This window comes from Rhinolophus ferrumequinum, chromosome 18 (genome assembly GCF_004115265.2).
Source record: "Rhinolophus ferrumequinum isolate MPI-CBG mRhiFer1 chromosome 18, mRhiFer1_v1.p, whole genome shotgun sequence".
NCBI lineage: Eukaryota > Metazoa > Chordata > Mammalia > Chiroptera > Rhinolophidae > Rhinolophus > Rhinolophus ferrumequinum.
Genome location: NC_046301.1, coordinates 18,912,914 through 18,924,354, shown reverse-complemented (window position 1 = coordinate 18,924,354; position 11,441 = coordinate 18,912,914).

Sequence of the window (11,441 nt, the reverse complement as noted above, 5' to 3'; positions counted from 1 at the left end):
TGGGGCACGGCAGACGTTTGGAGGACTGAGCCCTACCTTCACAGACTATAGGTTTGAGGAAAAGCCCAGAAATCAGCATACATATTTATATTGTTCCATGATTCTGATGCAATTGAATTCTGAATACTGGGAATACTGCCCCAGGAACTGAATTTAAAGTCTTCTAAAATGAGATGGACATATTATGGGGATGTGTCTTTGAGAATACAATTATTTGCAAGTAATTGTTAGTATTTAAATCTAGGAGTTTCTTTCCTTAAAACTTTTGAAATTTGAAACCTCAGCACCTTGCTCTAGAAAGATCAGGCAGATGTTTGCAGACCTACCTGCTTTTTCTCATGAAGTTGAAGGCTGCCTGGAGAAATCTCGATGTAATAAGAAGACGGAAATAAAAGATTGAAGGAGAGGAATGAAAACTGGACTGCACCACTCTTTTTGACCCACCCAGTGTCAGGTAGCAACTGCTTACATGCTTAAACCTTTAGCCATTCTAGCAAAAATGGTAGTTTCAAAGAAATCTCTGCTAGCTACATATATTGTTTTGAGAGAGGAAAATAAAACAGGACTGTGAAAGATTATTTGTAGAAAACATTTAAAATTTTTCCTTTTAGATTGTGTAGGAGTCTATAAACAAATACATCATAAAATAAGCTCTTTGAAAAATAAATTATGGTGTAAGTTACTTTATGATATTCCTGTCCTTTACATTATTTTTATTTCTTCTCCCCAAATCAATTAGGATACCATTTTAACAATTATAACCTCAAGAACCAAGATAGTAAAACTTAACAATTTCAATGAAAACATCTGATCTTGGGTTTAGATGGAATTATAGCTTAGTTCATCAATCTATTAGATGTTGAAGAAGTCTGTTAAAAATAAGTTGGACTTCAAATTAGAGAGTAAGTAGAACAGACTAACTGAATTATCAATCATATTTAATCTCTAAAACCCTAGAATTCTAAAGGACCTCACACTCATTCTTTGTTCTCATTTTATCAGATGCTTCACTTACTTCTCTTGGACACTGGTATTCCGTGCTGATATGTCTGATCTTACTTCCATGTTGAGAGCCTACACTTAAAATTTCCTTTTGCAATTGAATTATGGCAAGTTATGTTGTTCAGTTATGTCAAATGTGAAGAAAAAACCTAATTAAGAGCACGTTGACAATGAACTCTGGACTGTGAGCACGCTTTAGTGAAACTAGAAACTTCTTAAGTGACCTCATACACAACAAAACCAGCAGGGGGGGGCACATCTCACCTGGGGGAGGGGGCATGCCAGGTTTCTGTCTAAACCTAAATTGATTATTCCAATGAGGTGTTAATAGATATTTATTAAGAGTTTCACGGTTAAGTAAGTTTCTGACAAGTTGGGATACACATGTTTCTTTGCTGTAGGACTTAGAGACTATAACATTTCAATGGACATTGTGAATCTTTCAAAGGCGCCTAGATCAAGTGGCATTTCCTAAACATATTAGACTACAAAACTCCTTTTGTGGGGTGGGGAGCATCTCTGGGTACTGCTGTTCTATGGAACAGTCCAGGAAATGAAGAGACTAGTGGTCCCTATAGCTAAGACAATGAATGGTCTGTAGTTTCTGGAACTTACTAGATCTTGACTAGATATCCAGCCTAAACCACTGACAGACTGGCAAGAGGGTGGGGTCAAGAAGTATTTTTTTTAATTGAAATGTAACATCAAATAGTAAAGTACACAAATATATTTTACATGTGTACATCCATATAACCACCACGAAGATGAATCACTTTTGTTCCTTTCCACTCAAAACAGCACACACACACACACACACACACACACACACACACACACACACACAAAGGTAACCACTATTTGGATTTCTATCACTATAGACTAGATATGTCAAGCTGTATTCAGTGAAGAAGAAACTTACCAATGTTACTCCAAGATGATACCCAGAAGAAACCAAGTAATATAGAAGCCTGGAAAAGCAGAGTTCCCTTGGGAAAAAAAGATCCCATATGAAGCTGAAGCTTCCATCTCAGCAAGAATCTGTCTCCTTCCAGAAGGTGCCAAATCTTGATATTGGATAAGTGTGGCCAACAGCTGAATGAGCATACATAACATGTTCTAGTTAATAACTTTGAGTCTGTCAGTGATAACAATATTAACTCTCAGTCCTTCATCTTGGAATAATTTCTTCATGCTTACCAGCTGTGTAATTTGGAAATTTTTAGTAACTTATTTATCAAAAACTGTGGTACACAGTCTGAAGGACACAGGAAACACAGAACCAGCAGCAACAGGACTACACAAAAATAAAAGGGTAAAGTGCAAAGGAACAGGAAAAGGAAATTGATAAAATTGGTGAGGAGAAACCTACCTAAAAGGATCTTTTTTCTTTTCTTTCTTGAAATTTATTTTTCGTTATGTTTACTATTTGAAAACTGAAATTGACTTCAAACAGTGTACACACTTTGATCCCAATTTTGTTTAATAAAAAGTACATGTGTGTTTATGTATTTATAAGAAAAGACCTAGTGGGTTATATATAAAGTGTTAATACTTATTATAGCTGAGTAGAAGAATTACATGTGATTTTTATATTTTACACTCTTTATTTTTTAATCTTTTAACAATGAATATAAGTAATATAATCAGAGCCAAGATGTTGTTTTACAAAAACTTAAATGGAACACATCCATATATAACCGATCTCCCCAATCTTGCAAAGAAGCTCTTTTAGGTTTACAATTACTCTTCTCTTCCACTTCTCTAGAGTCTAGGCCTTAAACAAACAAACAAACAAACAAACAACTCTAGGGCAAAGAGATAGGAGTCAAATATGATTCTTTAAAAACTCTCTCCTTCTTGTTTTGGATCCAATGATCAGGGGTATGGAAAAAAAGACATACAGCTCTTTCAAGGGTGTGTGTGTGTGTGTGTGTGTGTGTGTGTGTGTGTGTGTGTGTGTGTGTGTGTGTGTGTGTTGGGAAATAAGGAACAGGGAAATGGATAGAGGTAAAGATCAGTTATATAGTAGACTCCAAAGTGAGGAAACGACTTCATGGTAGCTATTTTCCAAGGAAACCCTGTCTACTCATAGGTACCCACAAGGAGGTAACCCACAAATTGTGTCACAGAAACAAACAAAGAAACAAAGACTCAACAACTGAAACTAAAAACTGAGCCACAATAATCGGCAAGGCTTTCTGGATTTCACAGCTGTACCAGCACACAAGTATAGTGACAGCTGATTTCTTCAGTTCACCCAAGGAGTGAGGGGGAAGCAGACTCACAAGCTGAGTGGGCCCATCTTCCCTGCACTATAAAATTAGCCATCACGGTATAATTCTGCTTGTACAACACTCTTAGTCTTACACAGAACACATTATTAGGATAATCAAAAGTCATTGAGAAGAATATCCTAAAAGGTACTTCAAAGTCCTATTCTTGCTTACGTAACTGAGTCTCACAGGAGAATTTCATGTAAATAAAAACAACAACAATAGAAGCAAATACTTATACGTTCTAGATACTTTCTACACCCTATACATAAATTTATTTAACCCAATCAACCCTAGGAGGAAGATACTATTAACCCTGTTTTACAGATAAGGAAACTGATCCACAGAAAGTTTCCCCAACGTTCCACTGCTAGGAAGTGGTAGAACTGGAGCTGAAACCCAGGCAGTGTGAATGCCCAGTCTGGACTTTGTAGACTACTGAAACCTCCATCTTTAACTTGCTTTACCCTCCTTATCTGTTGTCTTCACCTATCTCTGCCAATGCACCCCACCCCTGCCCCCCGCCCTTTGTCTGGTCCCATACCAGCTGACTCTCCCCCCTAACTACCTGTATATTACTGAATTTCATATTCAGAGAGGCTTCTAATCGATGACCTAATAAATGTGCCCTGCAGAGAAAGAATTACAGTCTTTATTTTTTTAAATAAATTAACTTATGTTCCCCAAGCTGAGGTCCACAAGACTTGTATATAAGGAGAGAGGGACACAGCTTTCTGTTATACACATCATTTAATACTCTGAAGATTCTGAAATCAAGTTTAAGAACCATGCGTCAAATATTGTCAATTAAATATTAACATGCAAAACCTCACAACCCCAGAAATTTTCCAAGCTGAGAGATTTGAAGCAATGATCACCTATGCGTTCCTAACTGGGATTCTAAAAAATTCTGTTAAAAAGAAATTTAGATTATAGTTTCTGAATGCTTGAAGACAAACAATAGGTATATGAACTCCTCAGAGCTTTGAATCCCACCGGAAGGCCGTGGCAGGGGTAAGGGGCAGGCCCAAAATAAAGTTGCTAAAACGATCAGTTACTACTTGTATGTTGGTAAATCCTCTTAGTATTTAACTGACAGGCCCTTCAGTGGCTCCCTATTCAACAGAAAGTTTATTTCCTATGTTGTTGGCTTAGTCAAATATGAACCCCAGTTCTACTCCCTTTTCTGTTACTAAATCTTGTCCACAAGGTGAGAGACGCACAGGAGGAAAGTGCACAAGACCTGGGAAGAGACTTCCCTAGAACGACCAAGGTTAATGCTCTACCCTCCTCCTTTGGATGCTAAATCTGCATGGTGGCACATTAAAATGTACAGAGGTATTCACATGCTTGTTTCTGCATTTCCAGGGTTATACCGAGGGATGATACGTGAGAGACACAACAGTATTTTGTCCTACAGAAATGTGGGTATTCTGACAAATGCAATTTTAGGGTACTCTAGAGAACTGGATTAATTCAATATATTCCTGCCCTTTGATTTGCCATTCTTTGTTACGGATTTTCGATATGTGGCTTTGTCTCTGTGGCTATGTATAAGCTTTGTTCAGAATTTGTTCATTCATCCATTCATTCCATAAATATTTATTGTGCATCTATTCTGGGTCACTGAACAAAACACCATTTATTATTTTGTGCTGTACTGGTCTACTCCCTACAAATATATGCTATTCCTGTGGCATTTTTCCTGACACCCTAGTTAAGATTCGTGCACTAATCCAGAGCTATTTCAGTAGGGGACTGTGTTAAAAGATAGCATACACAGAATACAAACTTAATTGGGTACACTTTCTAAATACTGCAAAGTAGGTACACCATGTACGATGAAGTACCCTTTGTTGTTATCTTGATCTCAAATCTCTGCTATAGTTTCTCAAAAAATGATTACAGCTAAATTATTTTGAGCTAAAGAATTCATATTGCAAATACTATATGATAGAGCTTGATGCTAGTGAAGCTTAATACACACTATAAAAAGCTGAATAAACCAGAGTGAGTTTTTTAAGGGTAGCACACTTTTTATGTACTCTATCCATTTCCCACTCTCTGGTGGGTAGACATTACTTTCTCCAGTCATAAAAGTCTGGAGTGGCCAGACATTTCATGATGACTTTTTTGCTGCTCATGGCCAATTGCTTTAGAATGTCTCTGTAATTTCCTGAATCCCTCTTACTGGAACTCAGCCTCCCAGACTTGTAACATTTAGGTCCTTTGGGATAGTCAACGCACAATACTGAATTGTGGAATATCAACAGAAGCAGAGTACCTTGTCAAGAGAAACACAAGGAATCTCCTGTGTTCCTTTTGTTTTATGTGTTTTCAAGGGACTGAGGGAAGCTGAAATTGGGAGGTTGAAGTATATAGTCTTATTTGGGGTGGGGAAGAGAGTAAAAAAAATCTTTGTAGAATTTCCCTCTTTTAGTTAGGCTCAGGGGGTTGACAACTATATGTTTCCCAGGGCTGCTGTAACAACATACCACAAACTGGGTGACTTCCAACAACAGAAATGTATTGTCTCCCAGTTCTGGAGGCCAGAGGTCTGAACTCAAGGTGTCGGCCGGGACACGCTCCCTGTGAATCGTGTGGGAGAACCCTTCCTCACATTTTCCTAGACTCCGGTGGCTTCCTGGCAATCCTGGCCATGCTTTGGCTTGCAGCTAGGTCCCTCCAGTCACCCCTTCATCGTCACACAGCGCTCTCCCTGTGCCTTTGTCCTCCCGTGACCGTCTTAAGGACATCGTCATACTGGACTGGGGCCCATCCAACTCCAACATGACTTCATCTTAGCTTAACCACATTGCAAATCGCAACAACCTTATTTCCAAATAAGATCACAGTCTGAGATACTGGGGATTAGAAATGTCAACGTACCTTTTCAGGTGAACCTAATCCAAACCATAGCAATGATGATGATGCAGGATGAATACTATCTGGGCAATGAAATGTTCTGTGATTCACTGAGTAAAATGGTCTCTGTATCCTCTATTATTCCAAGAGCCCCAAGTGACTGGAACCAGTGGGAAGGAAGTTTCTGGAACCAGAAACATCACTGGTTTTATCAAGAGGTGGGGTGATTTTGCAAATTCTTATCCTAAATGAAGATAGCAGATCTCTAGTCAACAATGACATTTCTAGAATTAAATAGAATGATACCCCCACCTTCAAAGAAAGAGCAGGAATAAATAAAATATGGTCAACAAGCAATACATTTTTCTTAAGAGCTCATTTCTAATCCATGTAACAGAGAGATCCCTGAGTAAACAGGTAGGAATGGTCGGTTTCAGTGACAGTAATACTGGCTGCTTAAGCAAATCATTTCATCCCTCTGAAGCTCAGTTATCGACCTAATAATTTGTTCAGTGGTGGAAGTATACATCGCTGTTTGCACCACTCACAAATCTGAAGAAACAGTGCCTTACAAACTTGCTGAATAAAAAGAAACCATATTATAATTTATTCACCCCCTGAAACATAGACTGACATGGGCAACTGATTCTGGGCAACCCACCCACAGATTTCCGTCAGTGACCTCTATGGCCTCCAAAAGATAAAACAGGCCAATCAGGAATTTCAAACTGGGAACCAAGAAACTATGAAGTGCTCAAGTGGGAACTACAGCTGTAAAAATGAGACAAGAATTAGAGTTCGGAAGGCCCCTCGTGACTATAAATATCTCACTTCTGTGTTTCAGTGCTATATTCCAATAATTAGTTAATAATTAATCTTTTTCATGAAGCTCACATCTTTTAATGTATCAATAACACTTATTTATTTATATCTCTCCTTATTCCATAACAAATTAAAGCATCTGCAGTAGACATTTGTTTTGTCTGTCTGGCATCCTACTTTATTCTGTGACTAACGACCCACTTATTTTAGAGAACTGGTCTTCCCCCAACTCCACGTGTTTTCAGTCAATCATATTATTCCACACCACTGGCCATGGAGATGGACCTATGACCTTTTGGGCAGGCCAATCTGTGCTTCTCCAAGATTTTCAAAATTGGATCTGTGAGAAAAGGGGAAGTCCTTCCCCTGGACCGACATGCTGGTGGTTGCCACATCTCCAGCGATGTGGAGGAAGCTGGAAAATGAAGTCAGTACACAGGAAGACATGACACATGGTGAATCTAATCTTAGCCATCATTTATTTGTGTCCCCAAAGCTTGTTGCACTCCTACGCTTCACCCTCTATGACGAAATGAGCCAATCAATTCCTCTTTTTTGCCCAAGCTAGAGGGTTTCTGTTATTTCTAGCCAAGAGTCCTGGCTAATATAGATGCTAATATTAAGTTCTGTTTTGGTTTGGTTTTTAATGTCTAAAATATTATCTTCAAACATAAGCAGAAAAATCTCCTGGAAAAAATACCTTGAGGCACCATTCTCCAAAAGAGCAGGATCCAAGAAAGTATTTTACAGAAGAAAGGCCCTAAAGAAAAAACACTAAGCAGGCACCTACCGACTGGATTATGTACAAATCCTTTATCCATTCAATACCAGGGGCATCTATAAATGAAGATACTATGTGTCACTGAACTATCTTATGGAAAGTATGAAATGAAGGTCATAAAGTGCTTTGAGCAATCTGGAAAATAGTATTTTTTAAATCTAATGTATAAATGCATCATATTTAGGAATTTGGATACATTTCTTAATATTACTATTGTTCAATTTCTTTCTGTAAAATGGGCATTCTACTACCTCTCTTAAGGGGTTGTTGACAGAATTAGCAATCATGTATGTGTGAAGCTGAGAGTTCATGACTCGACTCAACCTAAGGTTGATCTGACAGAAAAGGAAGTAACCCTGCATCTTTTGCAGGAGGCAACATTTGAAAAGGGGGCTTTCGTGGGGTGGGGGGTTTTCTGCAGAGGCTGTATGCTTACGTCCTGGAGGAAGAGGCAGGAGAGCTAAGCATGATGAGAGATGGTATGGTATCGGGTCCTACCCCAGCCCAGTGGACTAGCCCCTACGAGGAGAGAAGTGCTGTACGCTGGGAACGGCACTATTTCAAAAGCAGTGTAGCACTTCTCCTATAGGAACAGCAGCAGCCAAAACAGTGCGGGCCCAACAGAAGTCGGGCAGGACAGGAAGGTGAGCCTGTTCATGAGTCAGTGGGAAACCCCTGGGACTTCCAGAAATACTTGGGGAGAGGATTTTTCAGGAGACTGAGATCCTGCACGATGTGATGGAATCCTAAATCAGCAAAATTTGGGTGTAAAAGCTAGTGTGATTTTATTCATTGGAAGAGAGTGTTGATCCTTGAAATAGTTGGGTTCTACATATAATAAGACTTGGCACATAAGTATTTGTGTGCTAAATGGCTTTGTCATCCTAAGGTAGCTCTCCACAGAATTCTCATCTTAAGAGAGATGTTACAGAACTTTGCAGATGAAGTCATAATTCTTCTGTGTTAGTGAAAAGCAACATTAGCTGAACTTAAGCTCAGAGTAGACTAGTTTACTGACTCACATGTACCCTCACCTCATTCCCTCAAGCTGAGGTCTCTAAGCAAAATAAATTACTCCAAGACTACCTTTATGCATCCAATTTTCAGGTAAATATTAACACAGTTTAACTGTTGTTAGCGGCATCTACATTATACAGAACAAAGTTAATTTTTTTCTGAAAAAAGGCATTCAATATTTTATAACTGCTTTTGTGCCACTCTAATAATTTTGTTATGAAACATACCACTAATGACAAAAAAGTGAACTTATATAAACTTCATGGGGCAGGACTTATCACCAAGATTTATGTCACATGGGTTAAGGAGGTTCATAAATTTACTAACCAACTAACTAATCAAAATTCTATAGTGGAAGCAAAGAAAAACAAACAAGCTAAAATCTCTTTCTGATCCTTCTTTTTAAACGACAATTTCAACTTGTTCATCATTTTCTTAGTCTTACCTGAATAACAATGCTAACAGTGAGTACTGGTGACAGACCCAGTCTAGCACTGGACAGGAATTAACAGTGGTGCCCCCAGATACGCCCCTTAGGTGATGAGAATTCGACTTCATAAGGAATTTATACATAAAGTCTGACTTAGGAAGCATTTGTGTAGATGAAGCCCCACGTGGATTATTCCACCATCTGCACTAATCTGTAGAGTTGCTTTTCTTCTTGAAGTCCTGGTAGTTGACCAGTTTTCAGCAGTAGTGTCGTGATTTCTATGATGGCCATCTACTGGGTGAGTGCAATATTAGAATCGTTTTCATTGATTTTTTTTTCCTGTTTTTTTTTCCTGCATTAAAGTTGAATTACATGAAGACTGAGTAACATATGTATGCTGTTCATTATCTTTTGTCTTCAGTGCATGCTGGGTAATAGCTACAAGAGCTTCAGGAAAGAGGTAAATAGCCACATGATTGAGTGACTATGAAGGTAAAATTCCTTGCTAGGTTGTATTGTGATTGCTAATGTTAACTGTAGCTGTAACTGTACAATTGTAGTCATTTAAACGAAATCTGATACTGTTCTAGCAAAGTGTCTGTCAATTTTGGAGTTCAGTTCATAACTTCCTACAGAAATTAATGGTAATTATCCTTTTGACAATTATTGAGTGCTAAGCATTTTACATACAATGTCTCATTGAATTATCCCAACAACTTTATAAAGTAGCTATTCTTACCCTCATTTTACAGACAAGCAAACTGGTGCACAGAGGAGAAATAACTTGCCCCAAATCATATGCTTGTTAGTGACAGCTGAGATTTGACTCTATGTGTAAGTCAAAACCTACGCTTTTGACCAAGTCAGGGGTCTAGCCTGGTAAGATCATAGATGGGTGGGGGAGGTGGAGTGGCATTTTTGAGCTTCACAAAAGGGACTATGGATTTAAAAAAAAAAAAAAAGCCATGAATATTTTACTAACATTATGCAACTTCCAGTATAGCGAATAACAGAAATAAAGTTGAACAATATCTTAGAACTTGGTCTCTATATCATAGCCAATGATAAAACAACATAAGGAGGACAGGCGGGGTTTCTAATGCTTTTTACAACTATAACATTTAAAAGTAGTTCGAGCTGAGAAGAAATGCATAGTTGAATTTAAGGCAAACAAAAACCACCCTTTCTGTACCTTCTTTATAATGCAGTGTACGTCTGTTCCACCATCACTGACATTGTCATTGTACCACAAATCACAGGTTTGTTAGTCCCTTATTAAGGGAAATTATAAAATTCCTTCTCTGGAAGTTTTTAAAAAGTTTTTCATCAAATAGGTGGGTTTGATGGTGGTCCCTTCTGAAATTAGGGAACTGACTGGATAACTTCTCAATGTTTCTCCTAACCCTCATATACCGTGTTTCCCCGAAAATAAGACCTAACCAGACAGACAATCAGCTCTGATGCGTCTTTTGGAGCAAAAATTAATATAAGACCCAGTATTAATATATTATATTATATATATCATATCATATCATATCATATCATATCATATCATATCATACCCGGTCTTATATTGTACTGTATAAGACCCGGTCTTATATTATAGTAAAATAAGACCGGGTCTTATATTAATTTTTGCTCCAAAAGACACATCAGAGCTGATTGTCCGGCCAGGTCTTATTTTCAGGGAAACATGGTATGATGTAGATATGCCAATAACACAAATCTTTAAAAAAAAAAAAAATGTAAAGGACTGTTTGCTAAAATAGAAATTGGATTCCAAATAGGAAGTTAAGTAACAATGAAAGCTGACATACCGTGTAAAACACTCTAAAGGGTTCAGAATAGAATATTTTGAAATTTCTGGGAAGGCATTTAGTGCAATGGAGAGATTTTATGGTTACAAATAATTCAATTCAAATGTACATAGTTATAACTACCATCAAATAGTATAAAATACATTCAAAGAATTAACTAGAGCAGGAGCTTTAAAGACAATCCTAAAATATCGTAAGAGCATGATGATAGTAATAAGACCATGAAAAAAAACTGAACTCTTATCTAAGGTTTGTACAGTTTCAGGTATCCCTAACTTTCATATAATAATAATGGCAAGCAGCCTCTGAGTATTTTCTATGTACCATTACAATGGCAAAATGATTTTCCTGTTTTCTCATTTAATCCTCACTAACACTATAAAGTTAGTATGTCAATTCCATTTTACCAGGGAGAAAACTAAAACTTAGACAGG